This window comes from Lytechinus variegatus, chromosome 4, assembly GCF_018143015.1.
Source record: "Lytechinus variegatus isolate NC3 chromosome 4, Lvar_3.0, whole genome shotgun sequence".
Taxonomy (NCBI): domain Eukaryota; kingdom Metazoa; phylum Echinodermata; class Echinoidea; order Temnopleuroida; family Toxopneustidae; genus Lytechinus; species Lytechinus variegatus.
The window spans coordinates 49,814,372-49,830,195 of NC_054743.1; the positions used below are offsets into that span (position 1 = coordinate 49,814,372).

Sequence of the window (15,824 nt, forward strand, 5' to 3'; positions counted from 1 at the left end):
AGCGAGAAGGAGTTTCGGCAAATATTACTTCAGCAATGAAGCGATGTTTGCCGACTACTGTACTTCGAAATCCAGGGTCAAACACGGTCTATTGTACGAGGTTAGTACATACTAACCTCGTACAATGTGCGAGTGCTTTCCTACTAGATTTCTTGTAGGCCCTATGGATAAATCTTTGAAAAGTGAGACAGTCCCTGTTAGTGTGGTACGGTTTGTCATTGACACAGCTCCCGTAGGACTAGCGGGCCAAAATTGATTTTTTGGTTGTTTTGGCTTCAATAGGGTCCCCTTAGGCCAAAAACGATGGGGTTCAAATTTTCAGACCCCTCCTTCCCTTTGTGGGGGGTCATTTTTGGCGCCATATTGGCCTGTACAAAGCCCAATAGGATAATCCATTGTTTTCAACCTTATTTCTCACTTTTCTTCACCAATTATATTTTTAAGTTGTCTGAGGTGTATGAGAATGAATATTTGATGATGTTGTGATGTCAATGTTTTTTAAATTTTACCATATGGGGGCGGACTTTACGAAAAATGCCCCAAAATTGTAAAATATTGCCCCCAAAATATTATTTTTCCCTTTTTTGGCACTAAAATTAGGAAAAAAGGATTACAAAATGAAATGAATATGTCTTTTTATACAATCCAACAACAGAGGAATATATCACCTGTAAAATATATCATCATTTTTGGTCAATTGATGTAAAAATCATCCCCATTTCAGGATTTTATGCAGTGAAAACCATACTACAACACTAGAGGGCGCCATAACTTATGATAAGCACTTCCCTAAAAAAATCAAATTCTAGGCACTGTAATTTTATCAATAAATTTGAAAGCTGACACATTTCAAGAGCAATTATTTCCAATGCCGATTCATAGTATGGGCATCTAATTTGTTTGATTCTACCCCCGGGGGGGGGGGGGGGGGGGGGAATAGCTGCCTTAGGTTAAAATAAAAAAATCCTGGATTCTTTTTTTTGTTAAATGACCTTTATTTGGGTTCTATTCAAAGATTTTCAAGGCTGAAGAAGTATATCGGGAAAAGTTGCAAGGACCCAGAAATCCAAGATGGCTTCCAAAAATGGAGTTTAAAATGGCTGTTGATACTTAGACATAGCACATTTTATATACCTGAGATAGATGGAATTGGTGTCTAGACCATGGTTTCAACGATCAAAATTGGGACAAGAATACCGTTTCCTTTTTTTATTTATTTAACTTTTGGAGGCCATCTTGGACTCAACATACCGGGACAGTCGGTGGTCCGGTATGTTAAAAAATCCAAGATGTCTTCCAAATATGGGGTTTGAAATTGCTGTTGCTGCTTGAAAAACCAATACAGTTTGTTCAATATTAGGGAATATGAATGTGTGTGACGACCATTGAAAAGTGAGTCTAATAATACATTAGACATGTTAGAATAAGTTACAAGGAGAGTCGTTGGTCGAGTATGTTAAACAATAGAATATAAAATAGCCACTGTTATTTACAAGTGGACATGTAATATCCATCAAGAATATGATTTGATGTCTAAACCATGATTTTTAATGTCTGAAAATTAGTTACAACCGTTCAGGTGTTATGGCCTAGTGGATTGGTCTTTTGACTTTGAAAGGGTCGTGGGTTCGAATCCCAGCCATGGCATAGTTTCATTCTGCAAGAAATTCATCAACATTGTGCTGCACTCAACCCAGGTGAGGTAAATGGGTACCCGGTAGGAAGAAATTCCCTGAATGCGCGAAGAAATTCCTTGAATGCTAGAGCGCTTAGGCAGCCCATCTAAGGCAGGGATAATAATAATGGCAAGGCCCGCTGGGAGAACAGTTTTTAGTACCGAAGTGGCTTCCCTAGGTAAATATACCTATATTATTAATATCATAACAAGGACAGTCATTGGTATGTCGTTAAATCCAAGATGGCGTGAAGAAATCTGAGTCTAAAGTGAATGATGTTACTTAAAAATGGACATAGTTCATTTAAAATTCACCAAGGACATATGATTTTGGTGTCCACTCAATGGTTTCATGATTATAGTGATACTTTCGACTAGTTACAAAGATATGCACTTGTCCATTTTGCCTAAAAATCCATGAAAGTTTTCAAAATGGCATCTAAAATGATTCCTAAAACTCATTAATAATGGTCAGAGTTCATACAATATTACTATGTGAGGAATAATTTGGATGTCTACATGGTGGTATAAAGGGTCAGATAATACATTCAACAAATAACAAGGATATTTAGTTTTCCATTTTGTCTAAAATCCATGGTAGATTTAAAAAAAATCATCAAATGGGTGCTATTACAAACTCATGAATCAATGTGATAACTATATACATTTAACATGTTTAAGTGTATACATTTAATATTTTTCACAGGTTTGTATTGTTTGAATAATTTCTCCACTTTTAAGTAACAATAGTCATTTTGGAACCCATTTTTTAAAGCCAACTCGGATTTTAAGGCAAAATGGATAACTGCATAGTCATTGTAGCCAGTCCTTAATATTTTTAATTTCAACTCTTGAAATACTAGTGTAGACACAAAAATAATATCCCCAGGTGTATGTTTAATGTTCTATATCCACTTTTAAGTACATGTAATAGCAGTCATTTAAGCAATCTTGGATTTTTGATAAACTTGACATCCGACTGTTCTTTCAACTTGAAACAATACTTGATCCTTTAAACTCTAGTGTAGACACCAAAATCAAATCCAAAATGTGCATTTCTAATGAACTATGTCTACTTTTAAGAACCACAGTCAATTTAGACCCTGCATTTTGGAGGCCATATGGCATTTCTTGACATACCAGACCACTGACAGCCCTTATTTACTTATCCAAATGTCTTATTTGACCCTTGAAAGTTGAAACCATTGGTTTAGACACCAAACTGGGGGCTGTTTCATAAAGCTGTTCGTAAGTTAAGAGTGACTTTAAGAACGACTGGTTATCCTTTCTTACGCGGTAAACCATCGCCTATGGTGTATACCATTTACCAAAAGAAAGGATCACCAGTCGTTCTTAAAGTCGTTCTAATCTTACGAACAGCTTTATGAAACACCCACCTGATATCTCCCAGGCCGATATGAAATGAACTATGTCCACTTTAAGTATCAGCAGCCATTTTAAGATCATTTTTTGGAATTCATCTTTGATTTTTGGACATACCAGACCACTGACAGTCCTTGTAACTTATCCTTATATATTACTTGACCCAAACCAGTGGTTTGAAATTAAACATCGAAATCACATTTCCATGGACGATATGAAATCAGCTATGTCTGCTTTAAGTTTAGCAGCCATTTCAGAATAATTTTTTTGAAGCCATCATGGATTTTTGGACCCACCAGACCACTCACTGTCCTTTTTCCAATTTACTACTTCACCCTTAATATCATTGAATCAAAACCAAATTGCGGATTTTTAGCACACGGTAGCCTTTTTTGATGCCATCTTATATTTTCCAGCTAGGCATCCTGGGGTCATAATTCACTCTATCCTGTGTCAACAAATTATTTTAACTCCTAGACCATGGAGTATGAAACTAATTAGGATTCTAGGGTGGATAATGAGTGAGTCGTATTCATTAATTTTAAGTGAATGGTGGCCATCTTGGATACTATCTTGAAAATAACCACTTTCCCTGATGCAGATTTTGGTAGATTTTTAGTACATTATTCCTGAGATCAATTAGTACTAAAAACTGTTGAAAAACAATGTAAGTTCGGAAGTTCTCTAAACACCACATGTTATTTCAATAATGATTATTTGCATGTGTGCGTGTGTGGGGGGGGGGGGGGGCTAAAAATATATTGTATGTGTTTCTTTCTGTCTATCAGTAATTGGAAATTAGCCAAGAAGTATATAATTGACAATTCGAATTGAAGTCCTTTAATCGTAAATTGTACTCTAGAACGAGTGGCCGAATGGTGAAAGTTGTATGCCAGTCAGTGGGGGGGGGGGGGGAGTAGGGGATATGGTTGGTAGGATGCTCGTCTAACTTGAAGCCTTCAGATAGGCATTCTAACTGTCTAGGGATGATAAAATACCATAAAACAATTCATTTTTTAACCGGGCGCAAAATTATTAATACTCCTGATTTTAGTGGGTCTTGATATAGGTGACCCCCTCAGGCAGTGGGTGAGGGTGGGGAAAATTAGAACCCTATCATTTCCTGATAGATTGGACCCAAGTGAATAATAAAAAAAAACAATTTCGGCACAAAAATCCTGCAGGAGCTGTGTCATGATATACCGTACCACACTAATATCATCATGATAAGTTATGGCGCCCTCTAGTGTTGTAGTTAGGTTTTCACTGCATAAAATCCTGAAATGGGGGTGACTTTTACATTAATTTTAATCATATAAATTACATGTGATGTATTCCTCTGTTATCGGACTGTACAACAAGACATATAAACTTTATTTTGTGATCTTTTTGTCCTAATTCTAGTGCCAAAAATGGGGAAAATTATATTTTTGGGGTAATATTTTACAATTTTGGGGCATTTTTCGCAAAATCCGCCCCCCGTATGGTAAAAGTGAAAATATATTGACATCACAACATCATCAAATATTAATTCTTGTACACCTCAGACAACTTAAAAATAAAATTGGCGTGGAAAAGTGAGAAATAAGGTTGAAAACAATGGATTATCATATTGTGCTTTGTACAGGCCAATATGGTGCCAAAAAGGACCCCCCACAAAGGGAAGGAGGGGACTGAAAATTTGAACCCCATCGTTTTTGGTCTAAGGGGACCCTATTGAAGCCAAAACAACCAAAAAATCAATTTTGGCACGCTAGTCCTACGGGATGACACACCATACCCCACTATGTAGTGTAAATAATATTATTATTCAAAACTGGGACGATCCCAATTTACTGACCAGCGGCAGTGCCTCTAATACGGCTCTAATTTTGTTTACTTTTTTTAACCATACTGTAACTACCACCAGAGGAGATACTACGATGAGTATGATCGATGAACAAGAACTCAACTCAAGCCTACAGCATCGTGGACTTAAAGTAAAGTAGGCCTAACCGCCTAACATTACGAAAACTTCCCGTTTGATTCTCAACCTCACTTCGGACTGCAAACTGCGGTCATATGCGTTTGCAAATCTCAAACAACTTTTCCCGATAAACCCATCTTGGCCAGGTAATCCCCTTGTCTCGATTTCACCACCACGGGCCAGCTAAACGAGCGTTGAGCCAAGGACGAAATGATAAACAACAGCTGTGCTATTACGTAAGACTTGTCTGCCTGTAGAAGGATCTTCGGAATGAAATTATTGTATTCGATATTAATCACGTTTTCAAAGGCATATTACATTCAGACATCCAATACTAGTCCATTTTCAATTTCGAACGAAGAAAATCGACCTCGAAATAAGGAAAGTATGCGGAATACAAATTACGGTATGCTTAGCATGCAAGGACCGTGATACATCCCATCTAGTTTCTGTCCATACAGCAAGAAAATATGGGATGCATGCCGTTCACTCGCTCAACGATACAGTCTTAACGAAAGAAAGGAAGGAAGGAAGAGAGAAAGAAAGAAAAAGAAAGGAAGGAAGAAAAACGTTTCTATCAACGCGTGTATATACATGGAACTCCATGCACTCACCAGAACATTGCAATCCATCGTGTGTGGCCCCCTGCTGTGACCGTTGATGCTGGGAGGTATTATCTTCGGACCGAGGTCAAGAAACAGGTATTTCTATACTTAAATTTCATGCTTGAGGGCAATAGGGTTTTGAGAAGAGATTTGATAAGGGAAACTTGGGGTATACCACTTGTTCACTGCTACCATCTGGCCTGTGGAGAATCTACAGGTAGGACTATGGCATGCCAATGTTGTATAGAGCACACACTCTAAAAAATCATTCAAATACCACTTTTGTGACCAAAATTACTAATTTTCATACAGTTTAAAATTACTAATTTTCATACAGTTTAAAATTACTAATTTTCATACAGAGCATGATCGGTTAAGGGTTCGCATTGAGGTGAAAAATTTTTTTTAAGGTACTTTTATCAAATTTGCTTTTAAAATGATCTTTGATATCTCAGGTTTCAAAAAACTAAGTTTCATGAAGATTGATGATTCCGAAAGTACCGGAATAGTCCATTTTATTCATGGGGGTGCTGCTACCTCTCATCACGGACGGACATTTCTACTCAAATTAAATTCACTCTAGTTTTATTGTTTTTAAAGTTACTCTAATTTGGTTTGGATGTTCTTGCACTCTGAACATTTCTCTATTATCAGACATAATATAGTAGAAAAAAAATATTGGGAACTAATTTTTTTTGGTAGGTGTTAACATTTCCATTTTGAAATTTCCGTCCGTGATGGAAAAAAGATGAAAAGTTTTTTTATTCTTTATCAGAGTAGAAATAAAAAATAAAAAGGTTTAGAGGTATCTCTCTAAACACTGTACATTATTTTATTTGAACATGGCTAAAATCCATACATTTTATCCATATCATAAACTCAGTCAAAAATGATCACGGACGGACATTAATTTGATCACGGACGGACAAAGTTAATTCACTCAAATTCATTTCACTCTAGTTTTATTGTTTTCAAAGTTACTCCAATTTTTTTTAATGGTCTTGCACTCTGAACATTAATCTATCATCAAACATAAATTAGTAGGAAAAAAATATGGAAGTAAACTTTCCTTGTAGATGTTAACATTTCTGTCCGTCCGTGATGAAATTAATGTCCGTCCATGATCATTTTTATTAGGATAATGTCTATGGATTCAGCTTTTTATTCTTTATCAGAATAGAAACAGAAATAAAAGTGTGTAGAAGTATTTCACTGGACACTGTTCATCATTCTATTTGAACATAGCTAAAATCCATACATTTTATGCATTTGATAAATCAATGAAAAATGATCACGGACGGACATTAATTTCATCACGGACGGACGAGTGAAATACTTGTGGAAAGATTCATATATGCAAATGAGAAACTTTGCTGAGCAGATTATGAGTTTAATTTTAGCTTCTAATTGCAGTGAAAAATGGCTCTGAGAATTATTCGGAACTCAAATGGAATAAGCCTACAACTCTTCACAATTTTTTGTGATATCTTTGTTTGGCCGTTATTGGGGCTATATTGTTGTCAGGAAAATTGTTAAGCATTATTGGAATGCAGATAGAGTTGAAAAGCTACATGTACATGTATATGCCAAAAAAGCGGGAAACAAAGTATGGCAAGAACACATCCAAAGCTGTAGATTTCATCAATTCAAGCTTGCAGAAAGTGATGGAGAAGAAGTAGAATGCAATGCATAATCTGATAAGCAGAAAAATCAATTTTTCCATGTACAAACTTATGGATTCACAATGCTTCTAACAGAACATAGGTTTGTGAAAATTACATGAATACCTTTTTTCGAAGTCCATTTTGGAGCTAATTTTAAGCAAATCGCTTATCTGGTAAACTGTGAAAATGCATAAAGCTTGCACTGCAGTGTTTAGAAGTTAAGCTTTGGATTGGAATATCAATTTCAATTTTGGATTCGGTCAGGGCCTAAATACATGAGGGCTGTTGATGTTATGGGGTGTCTCCGCTTTAATGCAAAAGATGGATTTAAAGAGAGTCCATGACAAGTGTTGATCCAACAAACAAGCATAAGGATCAGTGACCTGTTAATCTTTTAGATTTAGTTTTTGGACCTTAAAAAACATCTTTGCTCTTGGAAAATTAATGCCTAAAATCATCATGATCATAAAAATACTTGTATCAACATGATCAATACCGGGTAATCAACAAGCTGTTGATTTTGAACCTACTTGTATTCTACACTTTAAAAAGACAATAGGGGAAGGCGGGGTAAGTTGTGACACTTTTTGCATTTTGCACGTTAGAATTGATATGACTAGTAATATTGTAGAAATAAGTACCTTACCTTTAAATTTGATTCTTGGGAAATATTTTTCACCTATATATAACTTTCTACCCCCACGCTGAATGTCATTGTGACCTTTGAAAAAAAGGATGTCAAATTGCTCAACTTGCCCCATCTGTGGGGTAAGTTGTGCCATCGTCTGGGGTAAGTTGAGCCACAAAAACTATGTAAAAAATGTATGCGGGAAGAACCAGGATGTCAATTTTTCATTTAAAGTCTTTTCACTTGCTAATGCTCTATGAATACTAACATCTTCTAAAAGTAAAAGGACTGTCATGTGAATTTGCTCCTTTCTGCCTGCATATCAATGGCTTTTTATGTTTTTATTTTTTTTTGTTATACATCACTTATTCTTTACGTTCGATTTTGACAAGAAATATGTTAAGAGCAATCGTATGTCTAGATTATACTGTGCGTCTAGCATAGAAATCAAGTTGCTACATCTTAAATCAAGTTGCAGCAACTTGATTGTGCAACTAATACTGTTTAATATTATTAAAATATGTACAAATCATCAAAACAATTGCATTTGTTTACCAAAAAAGTACTAAGAACTTTTTACAGAGTACTTCCATTGTATTTTAATTGTGTCCGTCCGTGATGTCCGTCCATGATGTCCGTCCGTGATGGAAAATATTTGCAATTCTCTCGGAAGTTTGATATTGGTTAAGAATTCAATATGCTGAACATAGAAGCTAACATACCCGAGTGTTAGGTGCATTAACAATAATTGGTCCATGTAAAGCTGTTTAGATAGAAACAATAAAAATGTACAAAAATTCTAAAAACCACATTTCTATCTTGTCCGTCCGTGATATGGCACATTTAGTGGATACCTGTGTTTGTAGGTAACCATGGCAACAAACTTTTTTAACCATTCAGCATACTATGTCCTACCCTTCACTATAAAACACAAAGGAACCTTGTTCATCTTATTCCTAATTTGTTACAAGCCTTCAAAACTTTCAAAATCTATCAAATGTCCGTCCGTGATGAACCGATCATGCTCTACAGTTTTAATTTATTTATCATTAGTAATGTGGGAATAATTTTTGTATTCACCAGAGCGCTCAAAAATTTTGGGCATATTTTTGTGTACGCCCTCTATTGGTGGAAAGTAATATGGAAAGAAAATTTTCATTTTTTGTACGCCCTCTATTGGTGGAAAGTAATATGGCAAGAAAATTTTCATTTTTTGATCTCTATTTTTAATTAAGAAAAAATGATATAAAGAATCAAATTTAAATAAGAGCCAAGCAGTATAGTGAGTGATTGTATTACCGACCGGCCTTGTATTACTGAACGCACGCATCATATGCGTCAGAAAATAATCAAATACGCTCAAAACTTTGCAACATCCTTCCAAAGGGAACTTAAATAGAAAAATGATGAAAAATTATCAAAAACACAATTTCGAAGTCTTTATACAGTAGAGGCGCACGGCCAATATGGGAGACTCTCTCCAATAGGGGAGACAATCTCCCACATTGGAGACTTGCTTTGCAAAAGGACAAAAGCATGATTTTTTCCACCCAAAATTTTGTCTCACTGAGGTCAGAAGCCCATTTGTTTTGTGTGTGATTGACTACAAAAATCCTTATCAAAACAAAAGTAGATGGTGAATTTTTTAAGTAGACGGTGAAAAGGGGTAATTTGTCATGAGGAATCTGCTTATCACATTTCTATTTGCCGCCAAGGTAATCCTTTTGCCGCAAATGTAAACAAAGGAAATTAGTCTCCAAAACTGGAGACTGTCTCTGAAATTGGAATACCCATATTCTTTACAAAAGTCTCTGATATTGGAGATAATTTCCCACATTGGAGACAGTCTCCAATATTGGCCGTGCGCCTCTACTGTTATATCCTCAAAACAATAAAATATGGTCAAAATAGCTCATCAGTGACTTTGTTTTCCCAACTTTTCCCATAGAAAACACACGTTCGGTAATACGATACCTTTTCAAGTGACCAAAATATTTCACTTGCGAAGAGGGGTCCGATTGGAAGCTGATGTCGTAAAAATGAAAAACAATTTCGGCAAAATTTCTGCATGTTTATATTTTGTAGGTATTTGTGTATTTATGGTGAAAGTTTGGTGAATTTTATTGGAATAATGTGTTTGATATGATCAAATTCATGAAAAGTGTTCGGTAATACGATCCACTACCATATGAATTAACAGGTCTAATGGAAACTGTCAGTGTAAAAAAATCAAGCATTTGCCCCCCAAAAAAGAGAAAATAAGCCAAACATTGCCACCCTTATATGCTTATTTTGTCACACATGGAGATATAACTGAGAACAAGGTTATATCATAACCTTGTTCAATGAATGCGTGGGGTTTTCGTCATGAGGCTAAGTAAGAAATTCACTGGGGGAAAAAAGGCGCCAGTGGGATTTGTTTCGGCGACTTCAGGCGAGTGCGGCCCCTCCTCAGTTTTATGTAATGACGATGTTGATTTCATTTAGTTCAAAGAGATCTCAATCTCCACAACACCTATCAGCAGAAATCTCTCGCATTTCCACTTCCATATTGAAGCAAAATTAGAACTATTTTACGGTGTAAATAATAAAAGTAATTAAGAACCACTCACCGTCCTCAAATCAATATCGACAGATTAATCGCTACGTACGTAGGATTAAGAACGTAATAATATCGGCAATTCTTGATTCCGACACTTGGTTTTTGTTTTCTTTTAGCGGGTATATCTCTACGGTGACGTCGAGAATACAAATAAAAAATGAAATAAATACATGTTTTTAAAATCCTTTTTTGGACAATTTTTTTTATGTCTAATACAACCGCGTAGCCAGGATTTCATTTTAGAGGGGGCGGTAAATCCACGCGAAGCGTGGTAACACTTACAGAACGCGCGAAGCGCGCTTCCTAGGAGGTGGGTGCAGGGAGGAGGAGTTTCCCCCTCCCTTGCGAAGCGCGAAGCTTTTGGTGTTTCATAAATGAAAAGGAGCCGTCTCCCTTGTCTTTAGTACCTATATTAGCTCCAGTTCAGTTGACTATATTGTGATTTTGAACCTTGTTTTCAAAAGTGATTGTGAACGCACAAATAAGGAATACAATGGAGGAAATAATAATAACCACGTGCGAAGCGCGGAAGCTAAAGCATTTTATCATTTTGGCCATGAAAAGGGTCCCGAGAAAAATGTATTATCTAAGATATATTGAATACTTCCCTTGGAAAGATCAGAATTGATAACAAACAATTTAGCGACACAGTGCATATCTTTAACTCGCGATACAGAGGAGAAGTGTATACGCCAGGAGGAAGATATTCCTCCCCCCGCAGAGCAATGAATCTGAAATTTTAAAGGGCGGACGTTTCATTAAATGCAGATATATCGGCTCTAATTCAATTCATTTTCTAAGATTATTGAATTTCATTACACGGAAAATAGTGCGCAAACGTTGGAACTTCTGTGATTCATTGAAATTATATTAAAAAAAAAGGATGCCTAATTTCTTTGACTTATCCTGAAGCGCTTCATGTTGAATTATACAAAAAACTTAAAGGGGAAGTTCACCCTGACAAAAAGTTGATTGTAAAAATAGCAGAAAAAATAATTAAAAATATTGCCGAAGGTTTGAGAAAAATTCATCAAATATTTAAAAAGTTATTAGTATTTCAATAATTTGATTTGTGACGTCATATGCGAGCAGCATTCATATATAGTGAATGGTAAAAAATCAAATGTCATTTTCTCAGAAAATTGAAAATGTTTTTTACTGTACCTTTTGTATATCAATAGACAAATCATTTCACACCCGATCATGAACAGAAAACAAAATTAAGTCATCAGAAACCATGCAAAATTTGAAATTCATGCATTTTATATTGCATAACACATGGAGCAGCTGCTCGTTTATGACGTCACAAATCCAAAACTTTGAACTCTAATAACTTTCTTACTTTTTAACGGATTTTCCTCAAACCTTCACCAATATTTTTTACTAATTTTTTCTGCTATTTTTACAATAAAGTTTTCTTCAGGGTGAACTTCCCCTTTAAGTGTCATTCAAAATTTCAAACTGAGGGCGCAAAACAGGACAGGAGATGAATGTGCAGGGAAATGACATGAAGTTTAATAGAATTTGATAAAAAATATTGTACTTTTTTATTTAACACGACACGAATTTTATACCTTCCTCTTTTTTTAAAATTAGGAACCCGTTTGTCCCGAAATCATGGTTGTTTATTATTGAGCTGAAAAGCGGGAGAAGTTGCCTTTATGGAGGTCAGTGACGCCAGAAATTGATATAAAGATTTTACCCGCTCGGAGTCGACCCGACCAGAAATTGCGCGATCAATTAAAAAAAGATAACTTCATATACTTTGGCCCAACCTTACTCTAATTCTATTCCCTCATGTATACATTTGAACTTTTAAACTGCCAAGAAACACATATAGCTAATATAAGGTGGAAAAACAGGGTTAGAAAAAGGGTGGGGGAAACAATGGAGAACTTCAATATTGTCATTTAACCGCGCGCAGCGCGGAAGCAAAATTCATATATAAATTTAAAGTAAGAGTGAAGGAGTTTCTCTTTTGAGAAAAAAAATTATAAAGAATGAAAAGAAAAAAAACACAAAGCTACCTTTCTTTCCTTTCCTCGGCTTCTCTTTTCCTTTTCTCCTCTCCTTTTTCCCTTCTTTTTTTCTTTCTGGTGACTTTTTTTTTTTTGGGGGGGGGGCGACCGCAATTGTTGATATTCTGATGTGAAACTTGATAATTTAAGTACATTTTGAATAAACAACATGCAGACTATCGCGTATGTTTTAGATTTAGACCTAGAATCTGGGCATTCTGACTACATTAATTTTGTTTAATGGAACATTATGGAATACACGTAGACAATATGAACTTGGCAAATCAAACAATGTGACAACGCAGCGTGAGCTTAAAATGCTGATATGTAGATCATAAAACGGACATTTTACAGAGCACTTAAATTTGTAAATGAAAAAAATAGTGAAAGGTCGATATCCGAGCTAAAATATGTTTTGTATATTGACCTCAAAACTTGCTCCATATAAGCCTATTGAGCAAGATATGAATCTCATCGACAGGCAATTCTGGAGCGAAGCGCAACGAAATTTTTATATAGTAACATAAAAGATTTTTTTTGCATGTCTTCACCTCACATTATTTCATTCACTCGTCTTCCTCCTCTTATTTTTCTCTTCTTTTTTTTTCTTCTGCCTTTCTTCTTCTTTTCCTTTTTTCTTTTCTTCTTTCTCCCTTTTTTTGCTCTGCCAATTTTCGTACTCGCATTATTGATTTTCATGATAAAAATGAATTAGGCCCCTGTATTCAGAAACCCCATATTAACTCTAAAACACGCGTATGCAAGTTTATTGAGATGTGCAGCTTCATCTTTATTCAAAACGTGCTTAAATTATTCAGTTTCTGATCAGAAGATCAGAATATAGAAAAAATTTTGCTCGTGCTTTGCGCTCTCATTATTAATGTAGGAAAATACTAAACTACCCATCCTTCTTCATGATTTACAAAAATTATTAGAGTGTCCCGGTCGTTGGTCAGAAATCTATTTTCCCGCTTGCGCTTCGCGTTCGCACTATTTGAATAAGGTTTATGAAATTATTACACATTTATGTTGTTTTATAAGAATAAAGCTAAGACAATACTGCTAGGACATTGGCGTTTTGCCCCCCCCCCCCCAAAAAAAAATAGAAAAATTTCACGACCAAGAAAAAAATAGAGAAAATGAAAGGGATAACGGTAAAATATGATATTATTAATGTTTTGTCAATTATTTTTAAAAAACTTGGATTTTTGTAGTAAAAATATTTAAATTATTGCTTGCTCGCAACTCCTTATCAATTTTACGGGACACGCCATGTTGAGCCCCCTCAAAATTTTTGGCTCATTATGCAACTGGGACAACCCTTTCAAATAATCAGAAATAAACTTTGAGGGGCCAATCGGGGAAAATATGGGTAAAAAAAATCGCCCCTATTGGATCCGCCCCTGATAGTAGGTATAGTAGTGGTATATATCTTCTCCAAAATAACTCGCTCAAAAAATTGAACCTAATATGAGAAAATCCTCTAAAAAATATTTGATATATGTAGATCTAATTTTCATGTGACATTTGCGCTGTAGCTGTGCAAATCTAATGTGTCATAATGAAATGGCCCTATTGATATTTTGCTTTATAATGCAGACATCGATTGCCATGGACGGAAATCCCAGGGGGACAAGTCCCCCTACCCAAAATAGTAGAGGGACACAATATCAAATGCCCCCTACTATTTTTGTTCTTTTATGATGGACAGAAATACAACATTCAAAATCGAAATAAAACATGCATTTTGGACGAGATGACCTTAATTTTTGGATGAAAATCATTTTTTTATTTGCTTGTCAAAATTTCCAGCCCCTGGTCCCCTTACCTTTGGGGATAAATTACCGCCCTTGTCAATTGCCGATGGATGACTAATTCCTCTCAATGACAATCTTCACATGATTTACTAATTTGTATATGTATTACCTCATTCGAACATTTTCTATTTTAAGCGCATTCTCATTTGCTATTATAGGAAAGGGCAAATAATTATACGTTCAAAATAGAAAATGATGAAATGGGTAGACTACATGTCATTTTGTGATATTCTAGGATGTCTTTTTTAACCGACCCCCGCTTCCCGCCACCAATGGATTTCTCTTTTTAAAGGTGTAAAAAAAAGAAGAAAGAAAAATAAATAGGACATATAAATCAAACTTACTTCTGGATAATCCTGTTCAAAGACCATGTTACTGCAATTCTTATCTATAAGTTAAAAAAATATCAACAACAAGCTACAATGTTCCACATAATTCATGACATTGTCAAAATACATACAAGCAGCAGCATATTCAATCATATTGAAAGAACCCAAAGAACTTTGTACAGGGGCAGATCCAGGATTTTGAAATAGGGGGGGGGGGGCGCCAGCGGCGAGGGAGCGAAGCGACCGAGCGGGAGGAGGGTGTGGGAGGGGGGATACCCCCCTCCCACGGCAAGGACTTTTTAAAAAAATCATGTCCAAAGTCGTATTTTGAGAACACCTTTAGAAGAAAAATGCACACTTAAATCACTGTAACTTCATGAATAAAAGACACATACTGACTCATTTAGGAGCTGGTTTCCAGTCACACACCGTATAAGCGGTCATTCAAAACAAACATTTGGCAAAGGCTCTTCAGTCACTTGCTTGCATCGTGTGATTGAAACGTCAAATTTAAATGATACGAAACTGAGACTTGTAATCGATAAGTTCCGAATAATCCATTCTGTTTATTGTCATTTGTGTATTTACATTGTGTGTTTCAAACGAGAATTGTTTAGTCGTATGGCAACATGCATAAAATTTGGTTCTTTTTTTCCCCAAAATGCACAGTAAATTGTTACAAACTACAGAAAAAACGACATCATCCTCTGGTAATCAACTTTTTCCCTCGTATTATTTTCAAATCATCTTCAATAATCCAGTCATTCTGCACAACCTCAAAGTAATATAATGCTTCTTAAGGGGATTCTCATCATTTTTATTGTTTACGTTCAAAGTCTCTCATCGCGTTGCCATCTTAACTTATGACCAACCAGGATGAAATTGTATTTATATTTATTTTAACATAAGATAATCAATTTTTACGAAGCACTTGTTAAAACTATACCACAAATAATTAATTATGGTTAATGATAAAATGCTAGAAAATACATGTAAGGAGCTTTGATATCCAGTCCATAATTGTATAAGTTATAACTATCAGTGGCAGAAAATGTAAAAGAAACCGAGGCTCGTCTTTGGTATACAGAGTTCAGAAGGCATTTTGTAAGCTTTTCATTTATGAAATTACATCTTGTT

At 35.5% G+C, this 15,824-nt stretch overlaps 1 protein-coding gene across 1 annotated transcript in view; it reads right to left on the bottom strand.

Moving 5' to 3' along the window:
• Positions 1-10,676, bottom strand: part of LOC121414238 — a 32,232-nt gene extending 21,556 nt beyond the window's left edge. The window contains exon 1 of the mRNA XM_041607350.1: positions 10,534-10,676. The gene's annotated coding sequence lies outside the window, so the exon portion shown is untranslated. The remainder of the gene's footprint in view (positions 1-10,533) is intronic.
• Between the last annotated feature and the right edge of the window lie 5,148 nt (positions 10,677-15,824).